Source organism: Thermobia domestica, chromosome 2 (assembly GCF_964235325.1).
Source record: "Thermobia domestica chromosome 2, izTheDome1.hap1.1, whole genome shotgun sequence".
Taxonomy (NCBI): Eukaryota; Metazoa; Arthropoda; class Insecta; order Zygentoma; family Lepismatidae; genus Thermobia; species Thermobia domestica.
Window position 1 is genome coordinate 352,231,077 of NC_137455.1, and position 16,307 is coordinate 352,247,383.

Genomic DNA, 16,307 nt, shown 5'->3' on the forward strand with positions numbered 1-16,307 from the left:
CATCTTCGGAAGGGAATGAAATTGCACATTAAAAAAATTGTATTATGGACTTCGTTTATAAAGTCATTATTATTTTATAAATTCGTAAAAAAATTCTATGTTCTTCTTTCAAAGTTGTATATACAAAATAATTTTGAAATAAACCAACTAAGAAACAACCGGTTCAACCGGAAAAAGAAAATGGAAAATGAAGTAAAATCTTTGAGTTTAACGTTCTCACGATTATGCCTGTGAGGCTAAGGAAGACGGATGATAAAGGCAAATGGGTGATGATGGAAGTATTGGTGAAGTGAGAATGTAGGAGGAAACGGGATTACCCTTAGATAAGCCACTGACACGATGTTATCCAGCACAAACTTACTTGGCCGGAAATCGAACTAGACATCCTCTCGATCCATAGGTAAGCACTCTACCACTGAGCTACCATGACCTTCAGAGAGAAGTTAATGGTGGAAGAACATGATTAAGAGTCTTCATCCCGGCGAAATTAAAATACCGCTAATTTTACAGTAATTATGTGATACCTTCAAATAGATAAAAGATAATCGAAATGTGGAACAAGAGCGCCCTAGACAATATTATTTTACATGAGAAACCATTATCACGACTCACTTATCTGCTTTCGATTTCGAGCCATTTTGAAAATCGGCACTTATTTTCGCGTTTCTAAACATCTGAAAACGGAAAGCCACTAGGTGACTTGTGATAACGGTACCTCACGCAAAATAATAATGTCTAGGGCGCTCTTGTTCCATATTTCAATTATCTTTTATCTATTTGAAGATATTACATAATTACTGTAAAATTAGCGGTATTTTAATTTCGCCGGGATGAAGACTCTTAAAATGAAATGATTTTTTCTACTGTTATGCTGTTTAGGGTAAAGAAGACTCGTTGATTAGTGATAGTAAATAATTGTGTGAAATTAAATTCTGTGTTTCTTACCTCGAGTCGAACCAGGCCTGAAACCAGCCACAGAGTTTTTGGGGGGCCATTAATATGTTAGGGGGGCAAGTCATAAAAAATTCTCTCAAAAATATCTAAACTGTGTTTTTTGTATTGAGGTCTGGAGGAGCCACGAAAAGTTTAGGGGGTCAGGCCCCCCTATCCCCCCTCTAATTGCGGGCCTCAGTCGAACCTAGTGTGTGTGCCAAAGGTACACGCCGTAGCCACTAACCAAACTGAGAGCCTAACACCACTAACATCTCTACAGGAAAACATATTAATCTACGGTCCTGTGACACACGCACTCCTGATAACGACACACCTATTCCTAAAAATGGCACACACATCAGCAAGTGACAGACACATCTGGCAGTGACTTGCATAGTCCTAACAGTGATACCTATACCTCTGAGAGTAACACACACTGCTTGTAAAGTTAAGGGTAATTAATTATTTGAGAACGTAATTATTATTTACTGTTGTGAGAAATTAGTCTAGTGCTTCGTTTGTCGGTTGTCCTGGATGGCAATGACACTTTGAATCATTCACATTATGTGTTGGCTCAATCTTCACCCTAAAGTGTTATTATAGCAATCGCTGCGAAGACAAACATATCTGTTGTTTATTTCTTATTATCATGATTGAACACACAGGATATTTTGATTAAAATGTTTTTATGTTATCGGGCATTTCGACCAAGTGAATGATTGTCAAGAAATAACACCATGCTATTGAAACTATAGAATATCGTTTATAACTGGTACGAATACAAGCATTTATTTCGGGAAGTTAAAATTCAATATGAGGATAAAGTACACTAAAATTTGTAAAATGACCGCTAAAATTAGACTAAATTTTCAGTAAAGTCGGGATTTTAGGGGATATACGGATCCCCAGAACCACTCAATGCGCACGTCCCTGTTTTATAAGCAGAAAAACAAAATGTTTTCAGTTTTCACAACAAGAAATAAGCTACTAGGGATGCTATAAATAAATAAATAAATAAATAATAATCCACAATATCATGTTTGTAATTTTTATTTTTGTGTTATTAACCATTAACTTCCAAGTATTAAGAAGCTTTAAGAAACTTCTTTGAAAATACTAACAACGAAAGATGGGGCTGAAATCGGCCAGACTTTAGACTAAAAAATATAATGGCAGTATCTGCCTGCGGAATAAGGAAAACTAATATACTGGCTTGAAAAGATGCATTACAGCGAAAGGAAAGTAGAAGTTATTGTTGAGACATGATTATATTCTGGTAAAGTTGAATTTTATAATAATAATAATAATAATAATAATAATAATAATAATAATAATAATAATAATAATAATAATAATAATAATAATAATAATAATAATAGGGATTATTATCGTCGTGGGGGTACTTGTTCAAATTACAAGTCGAGTTCTCAAAATATCGAAATAACATTAACATCGACAATACTAGATATCGAAAGACAATTCATTTGTCAAAATATCAAAATAACATTAACATTGACAATACTAGATATCGAAAGACAATTCATTTGTCAAAATATCGAAATAACATTAACATCGACAATACTCGATATCAAAAGTCAATCCATTTATCAAAATATCGAAATAACATTAATATCGACAAAACTCGATATCGAAAGTAAATTCATTTATCAAAATATCGAAATAACATTAATATCTACAAAACTCGATATTAAAAATAAATCCAGTAAGTAAACACAAATTTTGATATGACAACTCAATAGATTTATCAAAATATTGACATATAGATGAATTTGACTTTGATATTTGAAAATATCGATTGATTCTTGGCATATCGAATTATTTCGCAGATCTAGCTCTGAGTTCGAGACATGAAGAGTGCTATAGTTGAGTGAAAATAGATCCAGTATCTTGAGGAGAGACTAGCAGTTTCCAACAGATCTATCTATCTTTACACGTAAACATTATTAAGTTAATTGTGAGTGCTAACTATAGGTGCTTTCCCACTGAACTAGTGGCTAGCGCGCGCGCTTTTGGTGCACCAGGTTTGATTTCCGGTGGGAGGACTTTCGAATTTGAACCTATGACGGTAGTTCGGCCCCCTTAAACCGTTGGCCCATGTCTGATATATCATCGGTGCTGAAAAGGGATGCTCAACTTCAACCATTCAACTTCAATAAACTATAGGTATCCTTCACAAACTTTAAGCTTCATTTTACTTTTTCTATATCTAGCTAGCACTCTACTCACACCTGCCGTTGCGCTTTGCTTGATGTCTCACTACCCCTTTGCTGAAATCAAATGCTCTTTATTTTTGTCCTACAATTCATTTTTATTTTTGAAAAGATGAATCACAGTTACAGTATATAGTATATTGTATTTGACCTAAAGAACTCACCTCATTCTGATCAAAGAACATGAAAATAGATCTTGAATTCCTTAATACTCTATGTCAATATTACAGTTACATATTAACAACTTAATAAACTTACTAGGGAATGAATAAAATGCCACAGTTGTCAGAAATTATTACTGGGAGGGGAATTTTACTCCAAATATAATAAGAATGGAAATTTTCCCATTCCCTCAAGATTTTGCACCCTGCTTGTAATCAACACTGAGGATGAATAGGAATATGACATTTTAGGATTTCGCAAATCCGGGAGGGAATTAGTCCCCGGGTTAGATCCTTCCTGAAATCGTCACTGCATTCAAGTACACAAAAACGTATACACAATAAATGCAAATAATAATTTCTGTATATTATGTTTCTTTCATTAAGTGGTATTCGTTCTTATTACCGTTTGTACTTTATGCGGTAGCGAAGTCACGTTTGGTGTGTGGGTCCCTGGTTAGATCCTACCGTGCCAAGTGGGCTTTGTGGTGGACAAACATCATGTGAGTGAGTTTTCTTAGGGTTCTCTCGCTTCCACCCACTTACTTCATTCCACCATTTTCTTCATTACTATAATCATCCCTGTGTTGCTTAGCCACGGAGCATAATCGTGGGGCTTTAAATAATAATAATAATAATAATAATAATAATAATAATAATAATAATAATAATAATAATAATAATAATAATAATAATAATAAACTGCTTGTACTTTTGTACTTCAGTTGTTTTGATATTTATCTTACAACAAATGTCCGATGGCTCAAGTCAGTGATGATTTCAGGGGTTGATGCAGGGAGGAAAGTTCCCCCCGGAGCTACGATATCCACCCACGGAGTAGTAGTGGCCCCGTTATATTGAGCCGAGTCAGCAAAAATTTTCTCGATTCTGATTGGCTGAGAGAGGTCACGTGACGTTAGGCCCCGCCCACGCGGGAAATTCAAATTTTCAGGTCACGTGGTATGACGTCATGAGTCACCCTGCGGGGAAATCCCTCATTCTCTTTTATGACCGGGATTTTTGAAATTTGTTCCCTTTTACGGGTAAGATGTGTGATTCTGATTGGTTGACAAATGTCACATGATTTTAGACCCTGCGATATTTGAAATTCGTTCCCTTTTACGGGTAAGATGAATCCTTTGGTACCCCAATGCTGATTGGTTGATAGAGGTCACGTGATCTTAAGCCCTGGGATTTTTAAAATTCGTTCCCTTTTTACGAGTAAGATGAGTGTTTTGGTACCTCGATTCTGATTGGCCGACAGAGGTCACATGATCTTAGACCCGCCACACACCCCATGAGTGAAATATAGAGCGATATGTCGGTGATCACCCTAGACCTGTATTTTAGAATTTTGTTCCCTTTTATGGTTATGCGTAAAGTTCCCATGGAGGGTTCAACCTCCTCCTTAAATAACCCTTTTTTGGTATCATGATATTGTACTGAAGTTTACATTAAATATTATCGTTCTCTTTGACAGATAAGATGATTACCAGCTTTTTTACCTTGATGGAGATCCTGTCCTTGAATTAGTAGCCTATGTCTCTGGAAGTAACAATGGTGAAAGAGAGGTGTCGCTTGTAGATTTCTTATAACACATTGTTGTGAGTTTAAGCGATTTTTTAAACGCTCAGTAAGCGCTTCATTAATGGAAACAGTGTTGCCAGATTTTTTTTACCTAAACTGCTCCGATTCTTTTCGAAACGGTTCCGCAGAGTACAAGAAATTTTAAACTAAAAATTTTTTCGAACTAAAAAAATTTCAAAACTAAAAAAAAATTTTAAACAAAAATTTTCAAACAATAAAAATTTTTCGAACTAAAAAATTTGAAACAAAAATTTCAAAAAAAATCGAACTAAAAAATTTAAACTAAAAACTTTCGAACTAAATTTTCAAATCAAAAAATTTTCGAACAAAAAATCTTCGAACCCCAAAAAAAATTCGAACTAAAAAAAATTAAAAATTTTTCGAAAAATATTTTAAACTGAAAACTTTCGAACTAAATTTTCAAATCAAAATTTTTCGAACTAAAAATTTTAAAAAAATTTCGAACCAATTTTAAAAACAAGTTTCGAACTAAAGATGTAAACCACATTTGAACATTTTCAAATTAAAAATTTTTCGAACTAAATTAAAAATCAAATTTTGGACACTAAAAATTCTTTAATTATTTTCGAACAAAATCGTGTAAACCAAATCTTGAATATATTTTTCACCTTAAATTTTCAAGATTACCATGATTTGAAAACAAGTGTTCAGGGTTTCAAGAAATAATAAAACATATTTTTTTCAACTTGTTGTATTTAACGAAAGGTATGTGGTCTTCCTATACATGTTTATAACATAATAAATACAGGATCTAATTAATGAATATGTTGGACGCGTCATCATCTTCGAATGTTGTAGACGTATCCTGTAAAGAAAAAGAAGAAACGACGGATTACTTTAAGAATTTCTTTTTTTCTGAAACAATAAAAATGAGTCAATATTGATAAGAGAGAAATAAAACTTACTCGTAAATGATGGATCTGTTTAGGTTCATCTTCCTCCTCGGGTACAGGATCACTGCATTTTTTTCACCGATGGATGTTTATGAACTCTTCTGGGTACTGCATTTTTTCTTGGTGTTGCTCCTTTATGGTCAAGGTTCCTCCTTCGGTACGAGATGACTGCATTTCTTCCACTGATGGTTGTGTTGATGGTTTATAAACTCTTGTGGGTACTTCATTTTCTTCTTGGTGTTGCTGCTTTGTGGTTAAGGAAGGGAAAGAAGAAAAGGAAAAGGAAAAAAAGAAATGGCGGCCTTATTGGGTATTTACAGTTTTTTCTTCTTCTTCATCTTCTTTTTCCAGTTCCATCTTCTGTTTTTTAACGTACCCGTACGGAACCGTATCGTAGGAATTGAATTCTTTAAATCGACGTTTTGTGTACTGGATACTGTACATTTTTTCTTCTTTGCGTGTGACGATGGTATGGTCTTTGGTCCTGCATATCTTATGGGGGATAGTGATGGTGACTTGTCCACGGCATTGATTTGTAATCATTTCTTTTAGCGTGTTGAAATTTAATTGTTGTCCTGCATTGTAGTTTAATGTAAATCCTCTAATTTTACATATGTAACTGGTGACGTTGGTATCCGGATTGTATATTTCTAGGCTGTAATTTTTCGGTCCTCCACTGACAAATGTCTTGATGTATGCTCGTGGTCCGTAAGATTCCATCTCATTCGATAAGCATCCCAAGTACGTAGAAGGTTCAATGGTTGACTCCCCGGGCTTCTCCGTAAATATTACAGAATCCGTGTCGAAATATAAAACACGTTCCTGCAACATTTCCAGGTACTTGTACAGTTCCAGACGTGCCTGACATGTTGTAAATGCACCTAACACGACATTGGTGTTTCGGTTTTGAACAGGCACATGTTCATTGTACTCCCAGAACGCATACAACATCGTATCATTGATGGGTACAATTTGATGGAGTTTAATGTCGGGGGAAGTGAGTTTTTCATAAAATTCTTCCGGCCGATCAATAATTGTGGTCTGGCTAAAGTTTGTACGCTGGCAAAGCTTTCCCCAAAGAGAGTTCCCACAAAGCTTAGATAAACTTCTTCGTGCAGGATTATTTTCAATTTTGGACGGATCCAATGCAATACCTTCACGCTCCAGGACGGTTTGTATGAATTTTGATTTGTCTTCTTCGGTCACACAGGAACTGGGCCAGCCAGACGCTTCCATTTTTGATTTTAAAAATGTATTGATATATTCCGTGAACAAGCCACCTGTTTTCGTGATGGGATCATATTGTTCAATGTCATAGTCCCAAATTTCAAAAATTTCCACTGGTTGATATCCTAATTCTACTGCTTTCTGGATTTCATATGATACCCATGTTCCAGTGAGGCATCGCTCCTGATCGTTGTGTGTACACGTTGCTGTAGGGTCTGGGTTCATTTCTTCGGCACACGCAGCACACAGTGGAAAGAGTAGTTTCTTGTTGCATCGGTAAGGCAGGAGACCATGATAAAGATGGCGACTTGGTAATATCGACATTTTGATTAGACCATTGACTTTATTTATTGGAGGTATATTTTCATCACCCTGTAGATAAATTCGTGGATGGCCTACAGGGTATTTAGCACACTTATTGATGTAAGGATAAAGCGAGACAATATCGAAATATTTTATTACTTCTCCTGCTTTTTCATCGACTTGGTGGTACAATTTCACGCAATTGGTCCTTCCTCCAAAAAAGCTATCTCTTGGATTTAATGGTCTGCGGTTCATGTACGGGTGATTCTTCAGATACGTCGCCATTGCAGGATTTTGTTTTAAGAACTGATTAAATTCGCACTCCCACATTTCATGTACAATGTACCCCAATTCACGCAGTCTTGCATTTTTGCGTTGCGTTCGTTCATAACGGAATTCCATGGTGTCTTCTGGATTGCTGTAGATGGGCTGATTACGGCCTGTAGTAAAACATACTTTACACCCGTGATAAAAGCAGCCGGCATGCTCGTAGACGTGCTCCTCTAACGTCTCAGGATCTTGGTAGTAGCCATCAACATGGAATCCCGCAATAAACACTTCTTTTTGTCGGGCCGCATGTAAGATTTGTTTTCCTTCGCTTTTTTCAATGTAGGCCAGCCATTGCATTGCAGCGATCGATTGGGTACTTCTCCATCGATAGCCATGTGCCGGTAGAATTCCTATGGTATTGGGTTTAAGGAAATTCCGGCGGAATACTAGATTGGAAGCACTGGCAATCGTGATCGTCTCCAAGAAGGGATTCACTTTGGTTTCTGTTTCAAATGACGTCATAAACGAAACGCATGCTTGTCGCAGTACATTGACATCTTGAATACAATACTTGAGAATTTCTTTCTGGAAATCAAACGTGTCATTACGATGATCGTTGTACCACTGCATGAACTTGTTTCTGTCTTCGACGGCCATTTCATCTGCACCATAATACTTCGTTTCTGGAAGTGGTCCAATATATGATTGATTCTCCTTGGTGTTGAAGAAATGCGGGAAGTAGCCTTTGGTTGCGGGTAAATTGAACGCTTTTGACAATTTACTTAATGCCATAGGTAGGAAGTTCAACGAGTCAATGAACGTCAGATTATTCAAGGTTAAACTCAGTATCTTGGTCCCATTTAATATGACGTCGGGTCTCCATTGGCATTGTTCTACCATAGCCTTTAAAATAAAATGCCCATCGTAGCCCTTAGCGTTGTGCGCGACACAGAAAATCCTATTTATATTGGGACGACGTTCCCGCAAGTACTGGAGAAAATTATAAACTGGATCCTCTCCTTGGAAAATATGCTGGCGCTGACCACACGTACTGCAAGACTGCTGGATATTATCGTTTTCAACACATGCATAACATACTTGTTGTGCAACCAATAAATTTGGAATGTGTACATACGTATTATCGCCAATATTCATGTCCTGCATAGATTCTATATCATAGAATATCAATAAGGCTTTCTTTGCGTGCATGAGTGAAGGAACACCTGGTTTCAAGCATTGGCGATCAGGAAGCATAAAACATTGATGCGATCCCGGAACAATCTTCTTACAAACATTGCAAAAGATCTCATTGCAATCATGAAGTCGTTGTCCTGTATGCACAAAGGAATATACTCTGTAGCATCTAGTACATTGCTTCACCATTTTGCATACAGGTTCCCCTTGATGATATACAATATTACGATGATTATTAAAACATTGTTCCCCATAAAATTGCCGATTGCAGTCGTTGCACAATATTGGCGTTTGGTTCTTGTCGCATAGAGGTCTCTGTAAACATTTGGAGCACGTTACAGGACAATTTTTCACATGTCTGTTACGATGATCATACTTTTTATGGCACGCTTCACAGTAGAACTTGGTTGCAAAACAAGCAGTTAAGGATTGGATGATGTCAAAATGGTCAGCCAAACAAATCAAATTTATGGGAGTGCGATTTTCGTCGTTGGGCCCCTCGTACATGATGTCACGGCCTGTGAAACTAGTATACACTGTAATTTTATATTCTTTGAGGTATGTCTGGAATTGTCGAATTTCATTTACACTGGCACCATGATCCAAATTCACTCCTGCATTTGCGCATAATGCATTCACTTCATCGTCCACAACACATTTTGATTGATCTTGATATTGTCTATGTCGTTTCACATCTACATTCTTGTATTTTTTCAGGCCAATAGCAATAACAAGGGCGTACGCCAGGCACCTTGAATCTTGATTTTTTACACGTACAATCCCTCGCTTGCAACGTAACAATTCTTCATTTTGAAGTATTCCTTGTGCTAAACGATCTCCATATCCGTATCCTCTTGGAATATCCACACGATGAAAATGAACGGTGAATGGCTCGTGCAGGAGAAATGCATTGTTACTTTGTAAAACTCTTTCGAACGATGCCCACATCGTTTCCAGTGTCAAGTTTCGTGCTTGGCGAAAACTCACCCAAAATGGTTTATTCGTGTTACGTGGCGATATTACCGATAAACCAACCATCGCCTCATCGTCGACATTGGCTAACAAATGGTCTAGCATTGCTTGGAAACTATTATGTACATATTGGATGATATCGGTTCCTACGGGCGGTGCGTTGAATTGAACTTCGAGCATTCTGCCTTCAATGTTAAATCGTCTATAATGACGAGTGATTTCATTGCGAACAGTAAAACCCGATTCGGCCATGGTTAATAAAAGGAGAAAACAAACAAACAGGTACAATTACGGTAAAACAAATATGTAATGGGAAAAAAGGAATTGAGCAGCGTGAATTTACTACAAAAGAAAAGAAGAAAGAAAAATCTTAATCACCTGATAAACAGGAAATCATAACATTCATGATAAATTCTTAACTAAGCAATTCATGTAAAGGTCCTGAGTTTGATTCCTGGCGGTGACGTTCAGAATCTCATTATGAAAGCACGCGTACTAGAAATCAAAGTTTTTTAAAAAATAATTATGTTACTGAAATGAGTGTTTTATTGCTGTCAAACTCGAGAGCATTACATCAGCATGTAACTGACCTACCATTCTATAGTGATAAAAAGAATGCATGAAATGAATGAATGTTTCATCAGTGCTGAGATGTGACAAAGTACGCGTAAGCATTTTTTCTACTCACAACGACCTTTAAATGATGCGTTTGCAAGTTGAAGAGACTCATCAAGCATTAACGATACACATACGTAATTGTCGAAACAAAATCTGTATAGCGTATTTTTTTTATTATTATTGTGACTAAGCGGTTAGCGTACATGGTTCGGACGTGGAAGGTCCTGGTTCAAGCCTCGGTGGGTTTGCTTTCCACGTCGGGGCATGTCAAGCCTTTTCTGTAATTTAATATTCTCACACGTTATCATACATTCTTTTCAAAACTAAGCTAAATGGTTGACGTACACACCTCATAATACATAAACGTACATAAATCGTCTATAATGACGAGTGATTTCATTGCGAACAGTAAAACCCGATTGGACCATGATTAAAAAATGAAAACAAACAAACAGGTACGGTAAAACAAATATGTAATGGGAAAAAAGGAATTGAGCAGCGTGAATTTGAGTTGATTTTTTGATTTTTTAGTTTAGCGTCCCTTTCAGCAGCGAGGCTATATGAGACGTGGACCTACTGATTAACGTGGAATCCGAACCACATGAGCTCCCCGCCGGGAATCGAACCCTGGTCTCCCACGCCAAAGGTACGTATGCTAACCGCTTAGTTCGGGAAATCATAACATTCATGATAAATAATTAACTAAGCAATTCATGTAAAGGTCCTGAGTTTGATTCCTGGCGGTGACGTTCAGAATCTCATTATGAAAGCACATGTACTAGAAATCAAAGTTTTTTAAAAAATAATTATGTTACTGAAATGTGTGTTTTATTGCTGTCAAACTTGAGACCATTGCATCAGCATGTAACTGACCTACCATTCTATAGTGATAAAAAAAAGAATGCATGAATGAATGTTTCAACAGTACTGAGATGTGATAAAGCACGCGTAAGCATTTTTTCTACTCACAACGACCTTTAAATGATGCGTTTGCAAGTTGAAGAGATTCACCAACCATTAACGTTATACATACGTAATTGTCAAAACAAAATCTGTATAGCGTAAATCTTTTAACCAAATATTCATGCACTCTTTTTTATTTAAGCGGTTAGCGTACATGCTTCTAACGTGGAAGGCCCTGGTTCAATCCTCGGTGGGGTTTGCTTTCACACATCGGATCGCTGTCAAGCCTTTTTTGAAATTTAATATTCTCATGCGTTATCATACATTCTTTTCAAAACTAAGCTAAATGGTTGACGTACACACCTCTGGCCTTGGTTCAATCCCGGGCGGTTGCTCGAATATCACGTTAAGCTGAAGGGGACACTAAAATAAAATAATGGTTTCAAAGGGTATCGAACCATATTATTCTCAGACATAGTTTTTAATATTCTGTAATGCATTCTTTTCAAAACTAAGCGCACACATTTTTCTGGCCATGGCTCAATTCCCGACGGGTGCTCGCTGAAGGGACGCTAAACCATATCATTTATCGTGCTTACTTCTAATGTGTGGGGGTTCCTGATTCGTACTCCCACTTTCCCATTCCACTAATTCCTTCATAGTCTAAATATTTCGTACTAAAAGTAAAACAGTGTATGAGTGATCCACCCCCACAAATATAAAATAAAAATGATTTTCGAATCTTGTGTGACAAATAAAATCTCACTGAACTTACCTCAAATTCAATGAACAAAAAGTCGGTGCAGTAAAGCTTAAATGAAGACACTTCTAAAAAAGCAGATCTTCTTCACTTCACAGTTGAGAGCGATGTAGGATTTGAAAAATGAAATTTAGATTTTTATTTAGATCGCTGTGAAAACGACGTCACCGTCAGCCAATCAGAAACGAGGAAATTTATAAAATGATGTCATAACGAACCAATCAAAACGCTCGCTGCTTTTGTCATGAATCACGAACGAAAACGATGTGTAACAATCGATCGTGACGTCATTCAAGTTTCTCAATAGTTACAACATCTAGTATCACAGTTCTGATCCCAAATGCTTTCTGTCAGGATCATGTCACTACTTGTCGTAACTGTGACGACATTTCATTTTCCTCATATTCCATACGAGAATGTCAATGTTTGCTTTTTTCATGAATCATGCTGACACGTTCGTAGTAAAACAAAAGTAATGCGATCCGCTGACGTTTGCATTTTCAATCATATGTGCTTCTATGTCTACACACAAAGAAGTCTATCAGCATTTTATTTTAATCCACGTTACACTGTCAGATTTATTTTCTTAAAGTATATGTGTATCCTTTTCAAGAACCATGGTTCGAAACCCACCAAGCACGATTAAAAACCGAATTCATTCATAGCTAAGCGGTTAGCATACACATCTTTGGTTTGAAAGACCTGAGTTCGATTCCTGGAGAAACATTTCTTAGGATTTTTCTAAAACTTGGTTTAAATTTCTAGTTCGAAAATTTTAAAAGTTTAGTTCGATAAAAAGTTTGATTTGAAAATTTTTAGAAGTGATTTACATCTTTAGTTCGAAACTTTTGTTTTTAAAAAATGTTTTAGTTCGACAAAATTTTGTTTCAATTTTTTTTAGTTCGAAATTTTTTTGTTTAATTTTTTTAGTTTGAAATTTTTTTGTTCGAAAAATTTGTTTCGAAATTTTTTAGTTCGAAACTTTTGTTTGAAATTTTTGTTTTAAAATTTTTAGTAACAAACTTTTTGGTTCGAAAATTTTTAGTTTTGAAATTTTTTTAGTTCGAAAAATTTTTAGTTTAAAATTTCTTGCACTTTGCGGAACCGTTTCGAAAAGAACCGGAGCAGTTTCGGTAAGAAAAATCTGGCAACACTGTTTCCATTAATGAAGCGCTTACTGAGCAATAAATCGCTTAAACTCACAACAATGTGTTATAAGAAATCTACAAGCAACACCCCTCTTTCACCATTGTTACTTCCAGAGACATAGGCTACTAATTCAAGGACAGGATCTCCATCAAGGTAAGAATCATCTTATCTGTCAAAGAGAGAACGATAATATTTAATGTAAACTTCAGTACAATATCATACCATAAAAGGGTTATTTAAGGATGGGTTGAACCCTCCACGGGAACTTTAAGGTACCAAAAAGGATAACCATTAAAAAAAATCCAGGTCGAGGGTGATCACTGTCATACCACTCTGAATGTCTAGCATTGGGGTGAGGGTAAGATTATGTGACTTCTATCCTCCAATCAAAATTGAGGTACCAAAACATTCATCTTATCCATAAAATGAAACAAATGAGTGAGGGGTTTTCCCATGTAATCTGTTCACCGTGTGATGGGTCTAAAATCATGTGACCTCTATCAACCAATCAGAATCGAGATACCAAAGTATACATCAGATAGGACACCCTAATTTCAAAAATCCTAGGACCTAAAATCACGTGATCTCTATCATCCAATCAGAATCAAGGTACCAAAGCACTCATCTTACCCGTAAAAGGAAACGAATTAGTGATGGATTTCCCCGCAAGGGTAAAACATGACGTCATACCATGTGACCTGTTCAGCGTGTAGCGGGTCTAAGATCATGTAACCTCTATCAGCCAATCAGTATCGTAGTACCAAAGTACTCATCAAAGAGGATACCCAAATTTCAAAACCCAGGGTCTAAGATCATGTGACCGCTATCAACCAATCAAATTCAAGGTAGCAAACCACTCATCTTACCCATAAAAGGGAACAAATTTTAAAAAATCCCTGAGCCTAAGATCACGTGACCTCTGTCAGCCAATCAGCATTGGGGTACCAAACCATTCATCTTACCCGTAAAAGGGAACGAATTTCAAATATCGCAGGGTCTAAGATCATGTGACAGCTGTCAACCAATCAGAATCACACATCTTACCCGTAAAAGGGAACAAATTTCAAAAATCCCGGTCATAAAAGAGAATGAGGGATTTCCCCACAGGGTGACTCATGACGTCATACCACGTGACCTGGAAAATTTGAATTTCCCGCGTGGGCGGGGCCTAACGTCACGTGACCTCTCTCAGCCAATCAGAATCGAGAAATTTTTGCTGACTCAGTTCGCCATACGCGGGCCCCTACTACTCACGGTCATATCTGCAGTGTGAATTGCCATTGTTTTAGCGGTGCTATTTTCCATTCCCTACAGCCCTCCCTCGGAGGAGTGGGAAAAATCTTATATCAAACCCTAACCTTCTATTATAGCATAACTTAAATTGTAAATGAATAATTTCAATTGTCTACATAATTTCATATAAGCATATATTGCATTTACATTATGCATTTATTTATTTGTCTTCTTTCAGAATGCAGACCTTTATTCATCGAATCATCAGTGGGATGTGGTAGTTTGTTGTTTGAGGAGAATTTCGACCCATCATGTTCAGCTGCTTGCTTGGATTGGTCTTTATACCAAGGAGGAAGATGTGTAGATGGTGCTTGTGTTTGTTACTAACGAAGACAAAAGAAGATGAAGATTAGATTTATCGCAACAACACACTTGTCGAACAGATAGATGAATGGCTCAGCTCCAATTTATTTTCTTATTTTGTTTGAAGGTATAAACTGCAGTTACAAATATACTATATTTTACAGGAGGTTTCGTTTTCCGGTGTACTCAAATGAACTCTGAATGTAAATTCTCTTTGTCGTTATCTTGTTCTTGACTGTTAGTAATATCCTGAGTTTGGAATGAACATTATCGCGATCAAGAACTCTACATTCGTATGACTGTCATGAAAGGTATTATGAATTAGCGACATGTTATTATTTAATGAATAATAGTCAGTATTTTCAATAAAAATAATCAATATTTATGAAAATGATTTAAATTGCAATGTAATTTCTTAAGAATAATTTTATAGTGTTTTATGAAAAATAAATTATGGTATTCAAGTCAAAATTAAACCGATTCCTTTTTCTTAATGGGGTGGGAGACCCGGGTTCGATTCTCGGCGGGAGCTCATGTGGTTCGGATTCCACGTTAATCAGTAAGTCCACGTCTCATATACCCTCGCTGCTCAACGGGACGTTAAATTCAAGATCAACTAAATTCCTTTTCCTTAATAAATTGTATTAAATATCGCATATCAGTATGTCAAATCTAACCTTGATCAATTTTCTGTTCTGTGTACGCTATAATACAATATGGCAGTCATTTCCAACTCGAAATTGTATGACGTGAAGCTCGGTTTTAGAAAAGCAGAGAAAAATGCTATCCTTTAAATTGTAAAAGAACTTCGAATAACTGCTCGATAGTTTCCATTTCTTTTTACTTTGGAGCGACGACAGGAATATAAAAGTATGGCAATTCAGAAAAAAATGAATTGGGTATTTCATCGATTTCTAACGTTTCATGACCCCTACATACCGAAAAAGTGATTTTTTAATATTTACCCGGAGCAGCGTCAGTTTTTACACTTAACGTTCAGATTTGACGAGTCCTCCCATGTGTATACAAAACTCTAACATGTTATGTGACGTTGTTTTTGGACTGCTTATTATCCGTCTCCGTGAGTGAGACCCTGTATAAAAATAATAGACCTTCCTAAACATGAAGTTAACATAAATTCTGCTATGAAAGATGGAAGTACGGGAGCACTGAAATTGCGCAAACTTTCACTCCGTTATCTGTTGACACAGAAAAGCCTTAATGAGCAGGCAACAAAATTGGGAAATGCCCAAAAAATGTTGCGAAACGTTGCTATCATTACCATAAGCATTTCGACTAATAAAAACAGTCACTAGAACGCAAGTCGTTTTAGAAAAAAAAAAAAAACATTCAAAGTAATGGATGACAATAGCATCTTCAGTTATCACTATTATATGTGTGCACGAGTGTCATTAGAGAGAAGGGCGCGGGAAAATATCCCAGTCAATAATTTTCTGTACTATATCTAACTGTAAGATTGTCTGTAAGA

General features: G+C 36.4%; 1 long non-coding RNA gene across 2 annotated transcripts in view; it reads left to right on the forward strand.

The window, feature by feature from the left end:
* LOC145678776 (uncharacterized) overlaps positions 1-15,303 on the forward strand; it is a 258,399-nt gene extending 243,096 nt beyond the window's left edge. The window contains exon 2 of one of the 2 annotated variants that reach the window (XR_014130436.1): positions 14,694-15,303. This is a non-coding gene — a long non-coding RNA (uncharacterized LOC145678776). The remainder of the gene's footprint in view (positions 1-14,693) is intronic. The other variant, XR_014130437.1, reaches the window with a different exon arrangement.
* Positions 15,304-16,307: the final 1,004 nt, after the last annotated feature.